The sequence below is a fragment of the Trachypithecus francoisi genome, unplaced genomic scaffold (assembly GCF_009764315.1).
Source record: "Trachypithecus francoisi isolate TF-2019V2 unplaced genomic scaffold, Tfra_2.0 Lachesis_group17, whole genome shotgun sequence".
Classification (NCBI taxonomy): domain Eukaryota; kingdom Metazoa; phylum Chordata; class Mammalia; order Primates; family Cercopithecidae; genus Trachypithecus; species Trachypithecus francoisi.
In genome coordinates, this window is record NW_022681462.1 from 27646431 (window position 1) to 27669158 (window position 22728).

At 34.4% G+C, this 22728-nt stretch overlaps 1 long non-coding RNA gene across 1 annotated transcript in view; it reads right to left on the bottom strand.

Moving 5' to 3' along the window:
- Nucleotides 1-549: 549 nt before the first annotated feature.
- Nucleotides 550-22728, bottom strand: part of LOC117062086 — a 28481-nt gene continuing 6302 nt past the window's right edge. Inside the window, exons 2-3 of the long non-coding RNA XR_004428207.1 lie at nt 9484-9489; nt 550-707 (exon numbers count right to left, since the gene is read on the bottom strand). This is a non-coding gene — a long non-coding RNA (uncharacterized LOC117062086). The remainder of the gene's footprint in view (nt 708-9483; nt 9490-22728) is intronic.

Consider the following 22728-nt stretch of genomic DNA (forward strand, 5'->3'; position numbering starts at 1 on the left):
AACTGAAAAAAATGGAACACTTTACTTTCATAAAAATCGAGATATAGTTTAAAACGGTGGCATATCTATTTAATGGAATATCACTGGAATTAATCATCTTCACAAAGAACATTTTATATTATGGGAAAATGTTCACAATATGCTAAGTAAAAACTGCAGTTCTGAGTCCTCTGACATTTAATTAACACTCGTTGAATCGAATAATGTTGATTAGAAGTACCAAAATTGAGAATTTTGAAAGACCTAAAAATACACCAATGCATGCATTTTCTAACATTTCTTTCTTCCTTTTTTTTTTGAGTAAGTAAATTCTCCTATTCAAGGAAATTTTTAAGCGGAAGCCCAATGAGAAAAATCGTTTTAATTTTTATTTTAAGTTCCAGAGTACACATGCAGGATGTGCAGGTTTGTTACATTGGTAAACGTATGCCATAGTGGTTTACAGCACCTATCAACCCATCACCTAAGTACTAAGCCAGGTAAGCATTAGGTATTTTTGCTAATGCTCTCCTTCCCCCACCCCAGACTCCTATAGGCCCCAGTGTGTGTGTTGCTTCCCTTCCTGTGTCCATGTGATCTCATTGTTCAGCTCCAACTTATAAGTGAGAACATACAGTGTTTGGTTTTCTGTTCCTGCGTTAGTTTGCTTAGGATGATGGCTTCCAGTCCCATCCACGTCCCTGTAAAGGACAATATCTCATTCCTTACTATGGCTGCATAGTATTCCATTTTCTTTATCTAGTCTATCATTTAAAATGGAGCCATTGTGACTTAGACAGAAAAAAGGGAGGGCAGTGTTAAGTTCAGTTTCTTCATTCTTGCCCATTTTGCTGACCATGGAAGGCTCAGAGAAAACCTCTTAGTACTTTTAGGGTACCTCTAAGCACTGCAAAAAAATTTTTAAAGACTTTTCTGTTTAAGTGAGACCCAGAAAAAAGATATCAAAGCCCAGGATGACATGTCACTGTCTGTAGATATGTGTCTGAGACCAGAAAACAACTCCTTTGATCCTGTTTGCATACTCTTTTACTATCTCCTCTCCTTGTTGAGTGGGGGTTCCCAGGTCACCAAAATTCATGCATTGTTACATGAACACTGGATCCAGCAGTGACTTAGCTGAAAGAAATGGGCACAATTTACATAGAATAAGTAGGTATGCTGTGTGCATTTGAAGAGTATCATTTTAAGTTCTGATGATTAGTAACCTAAATTCCATATATAATCTTAATCCCTTTGCCCTGTGGCCTAAGTGTTCACAGGTTCCAGAAATTAAGATATGTGCCTCTTTGGTGTATCATTATCCTTCCTATGAAAAAGAGCAAGAAAGTTTGCTCAGAATGCAAGAGATGTTTAGATTTCTAACTTCCTCTGGTGAAGGAATAAAGAAAAGTTGTTAAAATGTGGATTTTATGAAAGAGAAAATAATACAATATAAGCCCACTTAACTATATCTATTTAAGTGACTCAAAATTAACAGTCCATCTCCAAGTCTTTTGGAAAATACATTGTCTATTTTCTACAGCACTCTGGCCCTCTGGCTACACCCAGATAGTTCTGTTCCTACCTGCCACATTGTAAACGTGTCAGAAGTCATTTGGGTTTTTCCCTTTTTAATCCAACTTTTTAAAAAATTCACTACGATTTTAAAAAGTAATTAGCCAGCCCTTATCCAATTATACTTGAAACATTATAATATATTTTCAGCAATTACCTTCACTTATGCTTTACCAAAAGTTTGTGTGTCAGGAAAAAAAGAACACGAGCCATGTGGATTTTGATGACCTTGATGATGGATCTGAATCTGGAAAGTTAGAAATTTGGGGGATGGAACTAGAAGATGGTAGTCAGAAACGGGAGCCTTATAACACCAGAGGCTGTAATGGGGGGGCCCTAAGGACAACATAAAGAGACTGCTCCTGGATGAGGGATTGTGTCCATTAGTACATTTTGCGTATTTTAAATTTTACCTGGACTTGCTGTCTAAGTTCTGCGATGCATCACCACTTTATTTTTCACTGAGCACTTGTCTAGAATCAAACTGCCCTAGTTTTAAAATATTCTGTTGAGTTGTACATTAGATAGCCCCAAATTGATAGATTTCCCTAGGGCATTTGAATGAAGTTTTTGAAAATGTTATCATGTTCATTTGAGTTTTTACCATTTCCTGGTGTGTCTTAATTAGCTCTATTTCCAGGGACTCTGAGTAACTTTTTCTATAATAAACTAATAAATTGGGTGGGTCAAGGTTAATGTAATTTTAAACTGTCAATCAAATTCCACAATTTCTTAATTCATTAATACATGTTGAACTGTTTCACTTATCTTTCAACCAGATTTAATTAAAACTACAGAAACTGGCTGGGTGCGGTGGTTCATGCCTGTAATCCCAACACTTTGGGAGGCAGGCAGATCACGAGGTCAGAAGATCGAGACCATCCTGGCTAACACGGTGAAACCCTGTCTCTACTAAAAACACAAAAAATTAGCTGGGCGCGGTGACGGGCGCCTGTAGTCCCAGCTACTGGGGAGGCTGAGGCAGGAGAATGGTGTGAACCCGGGAGGTGGAGCTGGCAGTGAACCGAGATCGCGACACTGCACTCCAGCCTGGGCTGCAGAGTGAGACTGCGTCTCAAAATAAAAAAATAAATAAAAAACACAAAAAAACTACAAAAGCTTATTTTATCTAAGCTTGATGGTGTTTGTTGGTGACATTGTTATCTAGAGAAATTAGGACTTTGAGCAGTAGTCAATAAGATGGTACTCTTGTAACTGGGATAAATCAAAAGGAGAAACATCTACAAAGCATTTTTATTACAAATAAATAATGGAAATGGCACTTTTTCTGGGTTACAAATAGTATTTATAGATCCAGTTACTAATGAGCTGATCATAGAAAGGTTGTATCCAGAAAAGGTAGTGTGCTTCTTTTCTCAATTACGTATTTTTTTTTTTTTTTTTTACTATAATGGAAACTCTTGATGGATCGATTATTCACTAACAACTTAAGTGTTTTATAAATTAAAGAAAACACTTCAAATGAATGAGCATCAAGATAGTGACTATTATTCAACTGTAGGAATCCAATTTAGTGAAAATGTTGAAAGCCCAGTGCTTCACATTCAAACTCATTTAATATTTGCAGCAACACTGGTGATAGCCCTGATTCGCACCTACTTAGAACAACTGAAATGGAGGAGAGAAGTTACTTCCCAGGGTTCATGAAGCATGGTATAATTGAGATTCAGACGTAACTCTTTAAATTCAGTGCTTGTTCTGCTCTATTACAATTGTCCTGGAACAAAGTAGCATGTGACAACCTCATAGGATGTCTCTTTTAGAGTGACTGAAGTATGCTTAGCAGAATTCCTATTTTCCAATTATGCTGTATCAGACAATTGCCTGATGAAATATTAACAATTTGTTGGGAATAAAAATAGTATTCTTGGAGAAACTATCTGGGGAAAAATTATAAGAGAGAAGAAGAAGTATTTGTTTATAGGGAAGATGGAATAGATGCCTTTTTAATGAAAAAACAAAAACAAGAAAGGAACAAAAGGAAAAATACTGCCTTTATGAAAGAGCAGAATAAGAGAAGAAATAAACTTTTATTTTATATCAACAAATGCCAAGCATTTCGTGTATTTTATATACTTATTACACTACAAGGTTGTTTTGATAATCCACCTATTACTTATGAAAACAACATAGAATTTATGGCTTAAAATGCTAGCCCGAATTCAGTAGACATGAACCTATAAGATTGAGATAAACAAAGGGATCATACGGTATCAATTGCTCAACATTTAACATCCTGTCAAACAATATTCCAGAAAGAGTTATTAACTAAAAATAAATTACTTTTATTTTCTCAAAATAATAATGATAATGTTGTTACTGCAATGGGAGTATTAAGTAAATATGTTTATAATCTTATAAAATTATAAATAAAAACCTGTATCTAAGGCTCACAGTGTTAATAATAATAATGATATAGCGATTGGAAAACTTTGGTGATGGAAATAATTCATACATCAATTTACTGTTAATAGAACTTTACAAAAATTCAAGAAAAATGTACAGCCAAACAGCTAAAAACTTGTTAAAACTAACTTTACATTAAAAAGTAAAGAAGACTGAGGCATTAGTGAGTGACCATTAGAAGATATGACTCAAATAATAAAAATAATAAAATAATGCTGAAGATTTCAGAGAGACTCAAAAGAGTGCCTTCAAAGATTTAAAACCCTATTGTATGAAGGAATTTTTAAGTCTCTGGGTCAAATTTATAAGAAGGTATTTTTTCAATAGAAGGCAAGAATTGCCAAACTTAAATCCTACACACAAATGAAGTGGGAAAACTAATAAGATTAACGAACTAACCATAGCTGGAGGTTTTAATGGTGGGACTAGGTAGCCATTTGTTTGGGATGTTGTACACAGAATTCATGCAGTAAAGAAATAATTGAGTGGATATCTCAAGTCTTGTCCAATAATAATTATTTATAATTTTATATATCCACAAGGAATATCAATATGGAAATACCTATTTACTTAAAAGTTATATGATAAAAATTAATGCTTCAGAATAATCTATCCATCAAGGGTTTCCATTATAGTAAAAAAAAATATTATTTTTACTTTTACCCATTTGCATAGGCCATGATGGAAGAAGCTACGAAGTTTCTGTTATATAACTAACCAACATATGAGAAGAATAACAGTTGATTCTTTGAGTAACCATGTTTTTTAAAGAATATAAAATGAACAACCTTTACTGGCCACACTAGATTTGATTCAGAGATTGTTATTTGGAGAAGAAACAATCACTGATAGAGTGGACATGAAATCCTTCCGACTTGCTGGGGCTTATGCATGTCCTGTACACTGACTTTATGCTTTAAAATTCCATGTATTATTATAGGAATATCTGTGTAGTGGAAAATATTCTGTGCCCCTTCTTAGAAAGATTGAGAAATGTGACTGACTGAAACATTATATATCTCTGTCAGTGTTAATCTAAATCTTCCTGGGAGTATAGAAGATCTTTAGAACTTTTAAAGAAGCCTTTTTTATATAACTGAGCAGTGAGGAATCTGCATCAATGTTTTAGAAGGGTGTTGGCAGAGTGGAAAGAACATTGGCTTTGAAATTAGCAAACTCACACTCAAACTCCATACACTACTGTCAAGTTTTGTATGCCAGGGCAACATCAAATGTAACATATATAAAAAATGAAAAGGGAGGTATAATATACAAGAATACCTACCACAAGGTGTTATGGTGAAAATAACATGAGATATTCACTTGTCTAAAGTGCTTTGAAGAGGCATCATTCTTATGGCCCCATTATTACAAACAAATATTTGTTTCTCATTATGTCAGGGATTGATGGAAGATTTCCCATAAAGAATGTATGTATCCAAAAATAGAGCTAGTATTAAGTATTTTATTTACCACCATAAAGAATAACTTTGTGGCTTTGAAGAGGTATTACAATAAAATAGTCAGAAAGATGCTAGATGGTCACTCATTCAGAAATACTCTGTCATATAAAAGCAACCATGGTGTGAAATATTAATTGATCTCATATCATTTTCTCTTCCAGTTTATCTTATTTTTCTTTCAAATAGAAATATATCTTGATTATGTCATTAGAGCCTATCTGTCTTTTCTGACCATTCTTGTGCATTCTGAGTCTGTACTAAATAGCAGTAGAAAGGATGCTGATGTGCTTAATGGTACTGAGAAATACACTCATTTACATAAAATGTCTTTACTCAGAAGAAGATGTGAATTGCTGAACAATAATGCAGTGAAACCATCTAAAGTGGCCAACTTTGCTGAACACAAGGAATTCCATTTTGATTCATAAATTTACACATTTTACTTAGGTAATTATAGGAAACAAATATATTTAAAACTTTTTTTTGGTTTAACAATTAATCATTTAGTAAGAATTGTTTTTCTTGAAAGCATGGAATAAGGGTCAAGTAGGTACCGAATTTGAAAAGGAAACCTTCAGTAAGAATTATTACAGATAGATGTGCTGTGAAGCCAGTAGAGTACAAAGATGCTAACCTCATCACAGCATTTATTAATGCAATCATTGTTATTAGGACTTTCACAATTATTTGTTTTCAGTTCACTAAGGATTTCTTAAAAATAAAAGTGAAAATGTTTCCTAGACAGCCAAGCACAGTTACTGTGACAGAACCTAATGTTTCCCCAAAATAATTACATCAATCTGGTACAAATTTCCTCGTTTTTGTATTTCTATCAAGAGTTTCAAAACTTTTAAATCCAGTACATCAGAGTTACAGCTTTTTCTGTAAGGTTCAAGATGACGGCACTGGGATGTGAATTACTGTGTTCTTGAATGGGTCATTGTGGATCTGACATGCTCACTCAAAGAGGAGAAATCAAATATGGGAGAGAAAGAACCAGAGAGAGAAGAGGTAATGAGAGAGAACGAAAGAGAGGGAAGGATGGAGAGGAAGAGAAAGGAAGAGACAGGTAGATGTTAGTAGGAATGGAATAGGCCAATCACTTTTTTCTGATGACATGTAATATACACACTCAAGGAAGAGCAGAAAGAATAATTAAAACATAGTGATTTGTGTGTGTGCCTGTGTGTGTATATTTGTGTGTGTGTGTGTAGCTTGAAATTCTCCACAACCCTACTAATACACACTAGAAAGAGTGAGTTGCGGTATGTGTTTTTTAAATTAGGTGCATGAATATAAGAAAATAACATACTATATACGAATTTTATAACCTGTTTTCTTTACCAAGACTCATTTCATGTTAATAAATGTACTCCTGTAAAAATGATATAATATTCCATCTTAAGGTATGTCTCACTTCAGTACTATTTTGAGTTAGATTTCTTACAAATATTTAGCTGTTAGAAATAGTGCATGGATAAGTCTCTTGTTATAAAATTTGATCCACTTTAATTACTTTCTTAGAATAAATTCTTAGAAGCAAAATCACAAGCAATTGGTAATGCAGAATTCCAAGATTATGAAAACAATTAGAGACAACATAATTTATGAAACTCGTGCTAATTTATATGTAACCAAAAAAAAATGATATCATAGGGCCTGATATGGTTTGGATCTGTGTCCTCACTCAAATCTCATGAAGAATTGTAATCCCCATTGTTGGAGGTGGGGACTGGTAGGAGGTTATTGGATGATGAGGGTGGTTTCCTATGGTTTAACACCATCTCCCCTTAGTGTTGTCCTCAGGATAGTGAGTTATTGTGAGATCCGGTGATTTAAAATTGTGTGGCACCTCCCCCACTTTCATCCTCCTGCCCTGGCCATGTGAGGTGCCTAGCTCACCCTTTGTCTTCCACCATATTTGGAAGCTTCCTGAGGCGTCTTCAGAAGCAGAAGTCACTATGCTTCCTGTACAACCTGCAGAACTAAGAGCCAATTAACCACTTTAATTCATAAATTACCCAGTCTCAAGGATTTCTTTATAGCAGGGTGAGAATGGACTGAGACAGGGCCCCATTTTCCTACCTTAGACAATACTGGTTATCGAACTATGATTTAATCTTTGCAAATTAAAAGTCTTATAATTTACTCTGCTAGCATTATTGCTATTCATATTGAATATATCTTTACATCTATACCTTTCCTGTTTTGCTTGTCCATAATCTTGACCCATTTGTTTGAAATATTGTTATATTTATTGATTTGTAAGAGATATAGATATTATATATTAGAAACAGGAAAATTTAGCAATATTTTTCCTACGTCTTACATGTTTCTTGTTAAGCTTATTACTGGGTATGTTTTTTTTTTCTTTTTCCTAAAGTGAGTGATATAGTTTTCTTATGATTGTGTTTCTCTGATTATTGCTGATATAGAATGATTGATATCTGCTCGTTTATTTAACTAAATATATTACTGAGTCTTCTTGTTAATTGGAAACCTTTACATTGAAAATGTTTTTCTTCACGAGGATATTTTTAACATCTGCAAATAAGGGTACACTTTGTTACCTGCTTCCAAATATTTAGAGATCCTATTTCAATTTTTTTTTTTTTTTTTTTTTTAAGACAGATTCTTACTCCATTGCCCAGGCTAGAGTGCGATTGTGCAATCTTGGCTCACTGCAACCTCTGCCTCCAGGGATAAAATGATTCTCGTACTGCAGCCCCCCGAGTAGCTGGGACTACAGTTGCACATCACCACACCAGCTAATGTTTGTATTTTCATTAGTGACAGGGTGTTGCCATGTTGGTCTGGCTGGTCTCAAATTCCTGGCCTCGAGTGATCTGTCCATCTTGGCCTCCCAAAGTGCTGAGATTACAGCCGTGAACCACCATGCCCAGCTGCTATTTCAATTATTCCTTATATTTATTTAAAGTATTAGAAAATGTATAAAATAATCATAGTGATAGGAAACTTCCTTTTTTTAGAGCATATTCTAGACTTTTGCACTAAGTTTGGATATTGTTTAGAAACACATACCTCTTTAATATTTAAAAAGTATAATGTACAATTAAACTTCAAGGTATAAAATTTAAAAGTATAATTATATAAAATAATATTTTACAGAGCAAAGTTTGAAAGTATTATTTATATAACTATCTTTTACTGGGATTATTCTTAGATAACTTTAAATTTTTAAGCTGACCTTTGTAGTCTATTCATGTTTCCTGGCTTTTTTTTTTTTTTTTTTGAGACGGAGTCTCGCTCTGTCGCCCAGGCTGGAGTGCAGTGGCCGGATCTCAGCTCACTGCAAGCTCCGCCCCCCGGGTTTACGCCATTCTCCTGCCTCAGCCTCCCGAGTAGCTGGGACTACAGGAGCCTGCCACCTCGCCCGGCTAGTTTTTCGTAGTTTTTAGTAGAGACGGGGTTTCACCGTATTAGCCAGGATGGTCTCGATCTCCTGAGCTCATGATCCGCCCGTCTCGGCCTCCCAAAGTGCTGGGATTACAGGCTGGAGCCACCGCGCCCGGCCTCTGGCTTTTTGTTGTTCTTGTTAAATTTAATTGATATTTCCCTAAAGCTCCATCCATCATATCAATAACTTTATATTATTAATGAAGAACCATACATGAATAGTTAATTACTTTAATATATTTTATACCTATGGCTATGTCACTTTTAAATTTATTTTATTTGCAAGAAGCTTGACTTATTTCTGTTTCTTTAATATTCCACTTTTTTTCTGATTTGCATTGTCAATAAATAATATAAACTGCATTCCCTCCACTCTTTCTTTATATTTGGGGTTCATTTTCACTTCCTGATCTGGATTATATTTTTTGTAAAGTACCAAAGATGATGTGAATGAGTGCATATTTTGTGTACATAATAAAATAAAATTATATGTTTATTAAATCAGGATTATAAATATATTATTAAAGATATTATCATATTGTGTCAACTTAAAAAGCTGAGCAGTGTGTTAGTAAAAGGTAGAGACTTGCACGTGTGATGCATTTTTCCTCTTATCTGACACAAAAAACTTCTATTTGTTTTTAAAATGATTTTAAATGGAATATTTAAATTGGTGCTTCCTTTTGTATAATTCTATTTCTCAAATTTATTTAACCTAAACTTCTGTTTGATCACAAGTCTTAGATTAATTTTCAAGTTTACCTAATTTTGTTTCTCACCATCATATTTACTTCTCTATTATAGTCTGGCTACAGTTAAATTATTAATAAAGAGCAAAGATTATAGATGACAGAATAACTTCAGTTTATTAAGAGCAGAAAGAAAATGTCAGTTATCTTATGCATTTGAAATTAAAATTAAAAGGTACTCCTTTTCTTTGTTGTTGAAATCCACTGAGGTACACAGAAAGAAATATGAACTGATATCGGATCAGGAAAAGAGTGCCATTCAAACATCAGAAAATTTTAGAAATCTTTGAAAATGTTTAAAATGAGACAAAAAGATAGGAAGAAACAATCAATAGGTTACTTGCCATATGCAAAAAAAATTTGCTTTGGGAATAAGAGTGAACCCTGGGAGCAAGCTGGATAAAATCTTCTTGACTGGAGTGAGAGTAGTGAGAAGGATGAACAGGTGGGTTAATGGGTTGGAGTCTGTGTGAGAGTATGTATCACAAGAATCATTCTGGAAAGTTTATCAGGTAAGTGCAAATAATATCAAAACGGGATTCAGTCCTACCAATCACAATAAATGCATTCCTTGAGGGTTGTTCTGGGTAAAGCTGTGGCAGTTTGGGGACACTGCCTCTGACACATATGCAAGATTTACTTTTAGTAATAGGCAAAGATTGTTTTCTTCATCCATCTCAGGTTACAGTGACATCCTTTGCCACCAAAACTAAGGTTTCTGACATATTACTAGAGTTCATGGTTAAACTGAATGTTCTTGGATCTACCCGATGTTCTTGCTTCTACCTTTGTCACTGAAGTAAATATGAATTTTTTTTTTTTATTATTCTTTTACCAAGACACAAAAGAGTCACCCAGTTACTTTATGTCATATCTGATGGAAACTATCTTAACTGTCTCAACTTTTCTAGGACATAGTACATAAGAAAATTATTCTCTTTGAGAAAATAAGTAAAAAAAAAAAAATTAAAATATGAAACAAATTTCAAATAAAGAAATATTTTGAGAATTTATTTATGTTTAAAATAGTTATAAGAAAGTAAAGAAAATTATAAAATACCTTTTTAATATCCTTATCAAGATTCAATAGCATACTATTATAAAAGTAGAACAATTATTAAATAATGAGTAATAAGCTTTGTGAGGAAATATTTATTGGTGAACAAAAAGATAATCTTTACCTTTTAAAAGGCAATCTACTAGTGAGCTGTAGATTAGTTATTGGAAAAGCTCTATCAGTGCATTTGAAGATAAACAGAGAAATTTTCTCAATAATCAGAGATTACGAATAAAAATCGAAGTGATGAGACAAAACAAAAAATGACACAAAGAACAGATGCAGGAGATCAAATATACATAGAATATACATTCCAGAAGAGATAAAAGAAAAAAACTAAGAGATTATAATACTTTAATCAAAGTAGTGGTATAATAACATGAACACAGTTTTAAAAAATATGGTCAGGAAAAATCGTAAAATTACCAGCATCTGATCATGTCCATGCTTTTTAAGTTATATAATTTTTTAAAGTTGGAATCCCCAATATACTTGAAAGGCACTGGTGTCAACAGAAAATAAGTCAAATAAGCAGTTTGCAATTAAAAATATTCTTCATTTCCTTTTTCTGTGTGACCCCAGTTAGAAAAGAAGAATGGAGGGGAAAAAAAATCACAAACTCAAGTCTCAGACAAACCAATGGAAGTTAAAAGTGACTGTGTCCTTACTAATTTCAAAGCCATGGTATTTTGATGTAAAAATATTGTGACCTAAAATTTTAGATCCACAAAACTCAGATGTACAAAAATATAATTATATATTTAGAACTATCTTTAATATCTCACTTGGAACCCCAGCTTGCTTCTTAGCAGGCAAATTCATCTAGTTATTTCCAGCTAATTTAAGTCCAGCTAATTCCAGCTAAGATATTTATAAAAGCATCACATTGCAAATAACAACTTCATATTTGAGTTCTTTTTCTCTCTTCCTTGAGTCTAACTCTACAGTAAGAAATTTATAGCATCTGAGGAATTGTGTCCATATTATTTTCAAGGAGGATGTGCCATTTGCAGGTGCCCTTTGTTAATATATCCTTTTTGGTGTAGATCAGGGATTGGCTACCTTTTTCTGTAAAGGGCCAGGAAATAGTGTTTTAGACATTGTGAGCTGTACAGTCTTTGTTGCAACAACCCAACTCTACCATTCTAGCATGAAAGTGGCCATAAATGATACGCAAATGAATAAACATGGCTACATTGTTTTAAATTTTGGTTTACAAAACCAAGAGGCAGACTTGATTTGGCCTGTGGGCTGTAGTTGCATGATCTCTGATACACAAAGTTCACAGAACTCTCTCTAAAATCCTTTAATTTTTTTTTTTTTTAAATACTGGGTTTCCTAGCACTGTCATTCTCAAAAACAGTTCCATGTGCTCACAAACAAAAGTACATGTATTGTGCATCTCCATTGGAGGAGTTAACTCCCTCTATTAAAATGTATGTTTCACTCAGAATCATACCAAACTGTTGAATCTTCTTTCAGGCCATTTACCTACGTAGAAAACTCAGGGAGGTGTTTGGGGTTCCTTATTGTGAGTATATCACCATTTTCCAATCTCTGCAAGGTCACCGAATACTGTAAATCAAGATGATAAAATTAAGCTTCAAATTCACTCTTCCCATACTACTGCACACATGAAGGAGATAGCAAGCACTAGTTAAGATAATGGAAGTACAGTAAAAAGTAGAGGAAAAAGAATAAATGAGAAGCAGTATGTCTCTCAAAGGACATATCATTTTCCCTATACTATAAAGGACAGTCATTCCCCTAACTCTCCTCCCCACTCTTGTGTCCCTGACACAAGTAGGATTCTTGTGATACATACTCTCCCACAGACCCCAACCCATTAGCCCACCTGTTCATCCTTCTCACTACTCTCACTCCAGTTGTGTCCTCTGTGGGACAGGGTAGAAGTAAGTTATACCTCACTTCTAATTTCTTGGATTTCCCCTATTTTTTACTCTGTCTCCATTATGTTAACTAGTATTTCCTATCACCGTCTTTTAATTTTTATTTATTTATTTATTATTTATTTATTTATTTATTTATTTTTTGAGACAGAGTTTCACTCTGTTGCCCGGGCTGGAGTGCAGTTGCCCAAACTCAGCTCACTGCAACCTCTGCCTCCTAGGTTCAGGTGATTCTCCTGCCTCAGCCTCCTGAGTAGCTGGGATTACAGATGCCCACTATTATGCCCAGCTAATTTTTTGTATTTTTAATAGAGATGCAGTTTCACCATGTTGGCCAGGCTGGTCTCGAACTCCCGACCTCGTTATTAGCCCACCTCGGCCTCCCAAAGCGCTGGAATTACAGGCATGAGCCACCACGCCCGGCCTCCCACTCCTTTTTATAATGGTATGGGTATGCTAGGAAGAGAAACATTCTTCCAAATGTCTTCTATCTGGAACGTATCCTGCAATCTTGACTATAACAGTCAAAAATAAGTCACCCTATCCCTATTCGGGCAGGGAAGAGGCTGAAGACACCATTTGATATTTCAAAGTATTAGTTGCTTTTCCAATATTAATAATTCATATATTTTCACAAAACAATAACAATTATGTTAACAAAAGAAAATACTAAACATTGTAAGAATACACTAATACATGAGAAATATACTTTCATGAAAAAAGTCTGTCTTCTTAATCCACTTATGAAAATTCTTTAGTTGTTTAGAAAGGATTAAAATCAGAATAGCAACAAACTTGTAGCAAATAAATATCAAGTATAGGAATTTTATTTAATGCTTAAGTATTTACTTGAGGTGTAATCGAACAATAATATTAATTTACTTTCTGTCAATTCGGGTTTAGATCAAATCTCATATGTACAGCTGTGTATCAACTTTGATTAAATTACTTGATATAATGCAGAATTCCACCATTAACATACATTTGTCCAATAGTTTTAACTTTTGTCTAGGAATATATCTGGTTCATAACATAGGTCATATTAATGAGGAACATGAGACTTCTCCCCGTGCAAAAATGTTTTTAGAAAGCAGCATTTCACATAAATAAGGGGGAAATTTTTAAAATACAGAGGAACCCAGAAGCATCTGTGTCATCACTCTTGGTGTCCTAGTTAACAGCCATTTTCTTTCCCTTTTTTCCTTAATAACAGCCTACCTCACATGATAGAAGCTAAAACTGCCACATTCTCCATTTAGCCTCAGTTGCAGCTAAGCATGGCCCAGGGTCTGGCCAATGGAATTTAAGAAGTCTTCAGAAGAAATCCTTAGAGAGATTTCCCTCTGTGACTAAAAGAGCATGAGTAACAATGTCATCCATGATGTCTTCCACATCTCACACTAACTTCGCGCAAGACGACCCTTTGGCTCAACCATTTACTAGAAAAACTCACAGGAGTCAGAAAAGCTGATATGCTCCTGGTTACAGTAAGCATAGGATACAGATTACGCATAGGATATAGACACAGTGCAAAAGAATATAGATTAAAATCAGCAGAGAAAGAGTGCAAAGGACTAAACTCAGGAGAAACTCTGTGCCAGATTCTAAGTAATCTTTCCTAGGAGAGTCACACAGACATGCTTAATTCTTCCAGAAAATATGTATGGACACAAGCAAATTGTTGCCATCCAGGAAAATTCACCAGAGCCTTAATGTGCAAGGATATTTTTGGTTGGGGGAGGTTGGCAGTGAGGGTTCAATCATGTAGACATCTAACACATTTGTGAGTAAACTCAGCTCTTAAGACTTCAGTTCCCCGAAGCAAAACCAGATATTTACCGTAAATCGTGTTTTTAGTATAAACTAGGTGATCAAACAGGTGCCTCACGGCCCAAGGCCTCAGAAATGTGAAACAAAAAAACAAAATTAAAAGAAAAATGAGGCAGAATATTCCAAGGACTCAGAGTTCATCTTCCAGGAGGTAGCCAAGGGCCAGTACTGAAGACAGACCTTTCTTGAGAATATGCGAGGTTTGAGCAACCCAGGCCTTCTAGTTAAAACTTTCCTGCAAACTTTTAACCTGACTATGTGAGGACATGATGTTTGAAGCTGCAGTCCTCATTCTGTGGCTATGGGGGAAAGCTGGGAAAATCGTGAAAGCTGATAAGAGCCCTGACATTTTTGAACTTATAATTACCACTTCTGAACCAACTTCCCGTGAATGCCTTTATGTGAAATATGTTAATAAATTCGATTTTTACAGCCATTTTACTTGGCTATTCTTTTATTCAGTTAAAGGAATCTTAACTGACACAGCATCCAATGCACATCATGGCATGTAAATATATCTTGAAGGTTAAAAAATATATATTCTGACAGAATTATGTCTTACATATGACAGAAGGTCTGTCTTCTTGTTCTGTCATTTTCTGGTCCTCTCTCCAGCTCTAAATAGATGCAACAGCTGCAATATTCCCGTTCCCACTTTTAACAATTCGAAGACATTCTCATCATCTTTTACGCATTTTTGCTTTTTTGTTTTTTTGTTTTTTGGTTTTTTTTTTTTTTTGATGTTTTGGAAATGCTATTTACTTCTATTAAGCTAGCCCAATGGTTTACATAATAAACTTTCAATAAATGTATTGAATGTTCTATCTGAATTTCAGATAGTTTTCCACCGAGTTTTTGCCATGTAATTCTTTCAGAACGTAATATGAAATCCTTGCCTGGAATCTACAGGTGATAAAAATCACTTTGAAGGAGATATTTATGACATGGTAATCTTGATGGAAATAGCAAATTTGTAGCCATTCCATACTTTTCGATTTTGCTTTTCTTTTTCTATAGATATATAAACATTTTCACCAAAATGTATAAACATTGATGTAAACCTCTGTTAGCCTCAGATAACCTACCTTAAATCCTAGCTTTCAGGCAGTTCCTTCCATAATACCTTGAGTCCTTCAGCACAGTTTTAGATTATTAGATACCTTTTATAATCTCCAGGCTGGAATGTTTGGTTTTGAAATAAAAGGTGTAATTTCCTATAGAATTCTGAAGGTTTTTCACTTGTGTGAAAGACTGACATTGAGATTTTAGTGATTTATTTTGGAACCTGGAGAAGCCTTCATTTTCATACCTGTCACACTAGGTGATACGTAGGGCTTAATGACATTCAAAGGTTGTCAATTTGATTTATTTGTAATTTGGGAGACTCGGCTAGTAGATATTTGGAGCTGATTTGTTGGTTTAGAGGTGTTTTCTTGTGTGTCTAAATATAGAATAATGCTACAACAAGAAATAAAATGTAGTGTATAAAACAAAGCACTCAGAACAACTTGTAGTGCATAGTAGATTCTCAAGAAATGTTCTTTGCCTTCCACTTCATTCGCTAAAGTACCATTCTCACAAGTCCTATCTGTACTATATTTTAATCAAATAATTCACTGAAACTATTATCTCCTAGTGTCTCTCTGTCTCTGTTTTCTTCAATTTAAACGCAGTTAAAAATTTAGAACAATCTTAGATTAATGCAAATTTGCAAAGATTATACAGCGTTTCCATGTACCCCTCACTGTTTCTCCCATTTTTATCATCTTTCATTAGAATGGTTCACTTGTCAAAACTAAAAAGCCAGCCTTGGTACACTTTATTCTTTGCACTAGTTTTCACCTAATGTCTTTTTTCTTTTTCAGGATTCTATCCAGAATACAATCATACATTTAGTCATCCAGTATCCTTAGGTGCTTCTTGGCTATGACAGTTTCTCAGACTTTGCTTGTTTTTGATGACTTGACAATTTTAAGGAGCACTGGTCAAGTATTTTGTAGACTGTTGCTCATTTTGGATGTTTCTAATGTTTTTCTGACGATTAGGCTGAGGTTGTGTTTTTAGTAGGAAGACCAGAAGTTCCCTTCTCAGTTATCATATGAAATGTACATGCTATTAAGATGACCAACTGCCAATGGTGTTAATAGTTTGATGACCTGGTAGAGGTAATGTTTGACTGATTTCTATACTGTGAAGTTACCTTCCCCCTTTCTTCATGCTCTATTCTTTGAAAGCAAATAATTTAGCACAGTCCACATTCAAGATTTGAGGAGTTAATCCCAACCTAACATAGCAGGTAGTACCTATATAAATTATTTAGAATTCTTCTGTATGGAATATTTGTTTCTATCTCTCATTTATTTAATCTTTTTATGTCATTAAGGATGTTATATAATAGGCATATATTTTTTATTTTGCTGCTCAAATTGTTGCAGTTTTGGCAGTTGGCTATCTTTTATGTTGGCTCCTATATCCCTTTAATATATCCCCATTGGTTTGATTTTTGTGGATGTCCTTGCTTTCTGGAACTATAAGATGTTCTAGGCTCATTTTGTGTATTCCCTGCACAAGCTCTGAAATCAGCCATTTTTTCTTTCTTTTTTTTTTTATTTATTTTTTTTATGGAGCCCTGAGTCCTTTATTTAGAATGGCATAAGAAACTAAGATCTGGGGTTCTGTGTGTATATCCAAGGAAATAAAATCACTATCTGAAGAGATATTTGCATTTTCACGTTCATTGCAGCATTCTTCACAATAAACATGTTGTGGAAATAATCTTGCTGTCTGTTGACACATGAATTTTAAAAAATGTGACGTATACATAAATGCAATATCATTCAGTCTTAAAAAAGAAATCTTGCTATCTGCAACAATGTTGGTGAATCTAGAAGATATTTTTCTATGTGAAATAAGCTAGATGCAAAAAACCAAATAATGTTTGATCTCACTTATACATGTCTATTAGTCTGTTTTCACAGTTATAAAGAACTACCTGAGACTGGGTAATTTATGAAGAAAATAGGTTTGATTGTCTCACAGTTCTTCAGGTTTAACAGGAAGCATTACTGAGAGACCTCAGGAAACTTACAGCCATGGCAGAAGCAGAAGGGGAAGCAAGCACATCTTACCATTGCAGAGCAGGAGAGAGAGCGCACAAAGTGGCAAGTGCCAAACACTTTGAAACAACCAGATCTTATGAGAACTCACTCACTGTCAGAAGAGCAGGGGGGAAGCCCACCTCCATGATTCAATCACTGCCCGACCAGGCCCTTCCCCCAACACATGGGGATTACAATTCAAGATGAGATTTGAGTGGGGGCACAGACCCAAACCGTATCATTGTGGAACCTAAAAATTTGAATTCATAGAAGCAAAGAGTAGATTGGTAGGTGCCAAAGGCTGGGAGGTAAAGGAAGTAAAGAGATGTTAGTCAAAGTGTAAACTTTTAATTATAAAATAAATAAGTTCTGGAGGCCTAATGTACAGCATGGGTGCTACAACTAATAATAAAGTATACTTAAAGTTTCTTAAGAAAGTGAACCTTAAGTAGTCTCACCACACACACAAATGGTAACCAACATATGCTGCAGCCATAATGTAACTCTACAGTAAGCCAGCAGGAAAACAAAGCAGAGACAAGGCTAGAGTGATCTTCATCTCCTAGATGGAGAAAATTGCTAAATAAAATTTAAGTATTGTGGAAACTAAAATGATAAATTTTGGAAAATATTAATATAAAAATTACTTGGTACTACTCATTTACTATAAAATGGCTCATTTGGGGCAAACACAATAGAGTTATGTATTAAGCATTATGTCTTATTGGAAGGAAACACGGAAGTACAAAATACAATTTGATACATTCAGAAAAATGAATATATTGACTTATTAATGAATTAAACTTCTGTCAATGTCTTTGTACACTTTCTTGTTAACAAAATTAAAAAGAGATAGGTTTTAACTATATTTCCATTTCTAAGTCTTTAGTTTTGATTGTTTTATCTTTTGTGTTAAACATTTGTCTAAAGTTCATGAAACCTCTTGCAACCAGTAGTACACTGGAGCTGGTTTCTATGAGCTTGGAAGATCCAGTTGTTAAATTTGTAGAAAGTTGGCGAGCTGGTTGTTAAACAGAGCCATTATTAAAAATAAAATTACATAAATTTATAATTAAATAAGTTATATAAATAAATGAAGGTAACACTCAAAACTGAGCAAAAAAGAAAAGGTGTTAAATATGTTCATTGCTACTGGGTCCTTTTTCATTTTTGTCATAGAAAATTTCAAATGTATAAAAAAAGAATAATTATTGAATCATTCAAAGTGATTCACTCAATTTTAACAATTACCAAGACAAGAAAATCTTGTTTCATATACTCCTCTACCCTTGTCTTCCAGAGGTTTTCCTTGTGCCGTTATCACTGTATGTACAGTGGCTCCAAATATATATATATATTTTTATATAACTATGATGTCACTATCAAACTTGAAAAAATTAATTCTGTAAAAGCATCCAGACAACAGTGGGCTTCAAAATAATTTTGATTGTCTCATATTTTTAGAGTTTTTTCCCAAGGTTAGTACTGTCAACTTGATTGGATTGAAGGATACAAAGTATTGATCCTGGGTGTGTCTGTGGGTGTTGCCAAAGGAGATTAACATTTGAGTCAGTGGGCTGGGGAAGGCAGATCCACCCTTAATCTGGATGGGCACAATCTAATCAGCTGCCAGCACAGCTAGAAGATTGGTAGGCAGAAAAATGTGAAAAGAGAGACTGGCCTTGTCTCCCAGCCTATAACTTTCTCCTGTGCTGAGTGCTTCCTGCCTTTGAACATCAGACTCCAAGTTCTTCAGTTTTGGAACTCGGACTGGCTCTCCTTGCTCTTCAGCCTGTGGATGGCCTATTATGGGACCTTGTGATTGTTTGAGTTAATACTTAACAAACTCCCCTTTGTATATAGATCTATTCCATTAGTTCTGTCCCTCTAGAGAGCCCTAATATACTTCCTAAGTGTCTTTTAAAAATCCAGGATTTACACAGCAGCCTTAGGTATGGGTCAACAGAATATTATGTTGCCAGTCAGTTGCTTAAGCTCTATAGCCATGAGTTCTTTTCCCTAGTGACAGTCAAAAAAAAAAAAAAAAAAAAACTTGTAATTTTTAGATCCACATATTACATGTCTCCATAATTATAGTCACTTCTTGAGAGCTTATGGTATAACTTCATGGCCAATATGGCAGAAATATACCTAGGATTTTTAAAGAAAAGACAGAAATGATAAAGCTCAACTAACAAACCCCTAGGTAAAACCTGGCTGGGGGACTGGTAAAACCAGAAAGTATTTTGTCTACACCTGGTAGATTAGACACTCAACACTATTCCAGTAGACATTATATAAATATTTGTTGAATAAATCATAAATATATTTTATCAGAATTGTGCTTTTCCTAAAATATTTATTATTGTCACTGGCATTATTTTTTTTTTCTGTTTATATTTGCGATGGCAACTTTATCCATTTCTTTGTTATGTTTTAATGGTATTTGCTCGTAGATACAGTTTTTGCAAACAATATTTCATTTTTATTTGATTTTCAACCAGTCTGGAATTTGACTTCCATTGTGATAGTTTTTAAAAAATTTACCTTTATTATAATAACTGTTAATCAAGATCTTATTTTCATGTTTACTATTATATTCCTTTGCCATGGAGTTTATTTTCTTTTTCTACATTGTTTTTCCATTTATCACAAAGTTTTTTTTCTTACCTCCACACATATCCCATGTATTCTAGGAAAGCTCTTCCTGTGCATTTTCTAAAATTACATTTTCTTTGCCACTTCCTTTAGTCAAACCCCACTATACTAGTATTTTGCAAAAAAACCTCAGATTTTGTTTGTTTTATGCTATTTCCTTACTGTACTTCACAAAGGCAAATAGGAATATTTGTATTTTATATTTCCTTAGCTATTTCAGTGGTAATTTGGGTGGCAAAACTTGATTTAAGTATACAGACACAAATCATTATCTTCAAAGAGAATATCTTATTGCCTCTTTTTACATTCTTGAAAAAGTAGCTCAAATGGCTCTATATATGAGGCATCCTCAATATTACTGTGGCATAGGTGTGGAGTGTTTCTTACAGGGCTTTTTTCGACAGTGTCTTCATTTAGGTTTCTTTGTTGAGGAAACTCTATTGGGAATATGTGCTGAAATTTCTTAAATATACTGGTTCTTTAATTACCTGGCCAGCATTTCACAAATAGTTAACGTATGAAATGAAGACAAACTTATTTGTGTCTTTCTGAAAAGTTCTATTACAGAAACTCATCTCCTTTCAGAAATTCACTTATCCTAAACACTTATTTTAAAACTAAAGCAAAAAAATATATAATAGATTTCATAACCATAATCTTTAAACTGGAACTGAGGTACTGAAATTGCACCAACCTGTCTTTATAAATTATTTCCCTCAACTCTTCTCTTTTTATTCTTTATGAGTTCTATGTGATTATGTAGATAAACCATATATTCATCCCATTTCTCTGTTTCTTTGGCTCATTAGAGCCAGGAGTACAATTTAGGAAGAACTTGATAGATGTAGCTAAAGCCCTATCCATATATTTATCCCAATTCCACAGTCTAATTCAATTCTATTTTTTTTTAAAAGATATTACTAAACTTCCACTGTATGGCAACATTCTAAATACTGAAAGTGGTAGAAGAATAAATACACGTAGTTCAATCTGGTATAATGCTTCTTTTAAAAATGCACATTAGTCTCAACACTACTGATATATTATGAAACAATTTGAGCATAATGCAAATTTTGCAATGGCTTATGCATGATTTCATCTGTGAGAAACACTAGCTGAATGCAGAAAATTGTACCCAGCTGAACCGAGCCACCATGTAGGAATAATAAAACACACACACACACACACACACACCCCCCCTCAAATATCTACCACCTGCCTTAGTTCACCATGTGTTTTATAAATCCCATGGATTCATACATTGTGTTAAAACTTTCCCACCATGTAGGAATAATAAAACACACACACACACCACACACACACACACCTCAAATATCTACCACCTGCCTTAGTTCACCATGTGTGTTATAAACCCCATGGATTCATACATTGTGTTAAAACTTTTAATCCAATTTCATATAGCATTACTTCTACCTCTTCACAGTAACTTAAAAGCTGGAACTCTTCTGACTTAAGCACAGTTCCAGGATGACCTCTATTGACACATGTCTTTGTCTTATCCCCTGTTCTTGGGTGAGAGAAACTTGTAAATTACATCTAAACATACAACCTGGAGAGGCAATGGGCTGTCTCTCCCATGATTATGATACATTGTATGGCAAATGTAAGAAAAAATGTGAAGATGTAATTGAGTTCCTTAACCAGCTGGGTTTATGTTAATAGGTAGATTATTCTGAGTGAGCTTTACTCAACCAGGTGAGCCCTTTAAAAGAGGGTAGAAGAGGTGGAAGAAGAAGTTAGAGATGCTTTCTTACTCTTCATGAAGAAGCAACTGCCGTGTTGCGAACTGCCCAAGGAATGGGTTGGCTTCCAGAAGCTGAGAGCCTCAATCTTCCAACCTTCCAAGTCTGTTCTGCCAACAACCTGCATGAGCCTGAAAGAGGGCCAAGGCTTTACCAAAAATCATAGCCTCAGCTGACCCCTTGATTTCAGCCTCTGAGTCTCTTAGCAGAGGATCCATTTAAGCTCTGTCTGGCTTTCTGACCTATAGAACTTCAAGATGAAAAATGAGTGTTGATTTAGCCCATTAAGCTTGTGGTTGTTTGTTGAGCAGTAACAGAAAACTAATAGACGTTCTGATGCCCATAGCCACAAACAAGCTTCAGGCCATTTTCAAGGTAAATTTCAATTTTTGGTCATATTCATGCATTTCTTAACCATTCACATTGCGTGAAAGTGTGCTACCCTTTTTGTTAGGTTCCTATCTTTTCTTAAATGTCTCACTAATACAATTTCTTAGTGTTATGACCCAATCCCAATTACTCCACAGGTTTTGTGATTTTTACTGTGCAATTTTACATAGCAAAGTGGTTTTTTAGGAATATATATGTCATAATATGTTAGAACTAACTGTATTCCCAAGATTTAGGGAGAAAACCTCACATGGTATTTATAATGCAAACATCCTAAAAAGAGTAAAACATTTTAAAAATGGTATTCAATATAGTTGTCATAGTTGCTCTCCCCTTCCTCTTCTAAAAGTAATATACAGCTTATAATTTCTTTAAGGATAAAACCAGGTTGTTACTAGTCTTTTCTTTCCAA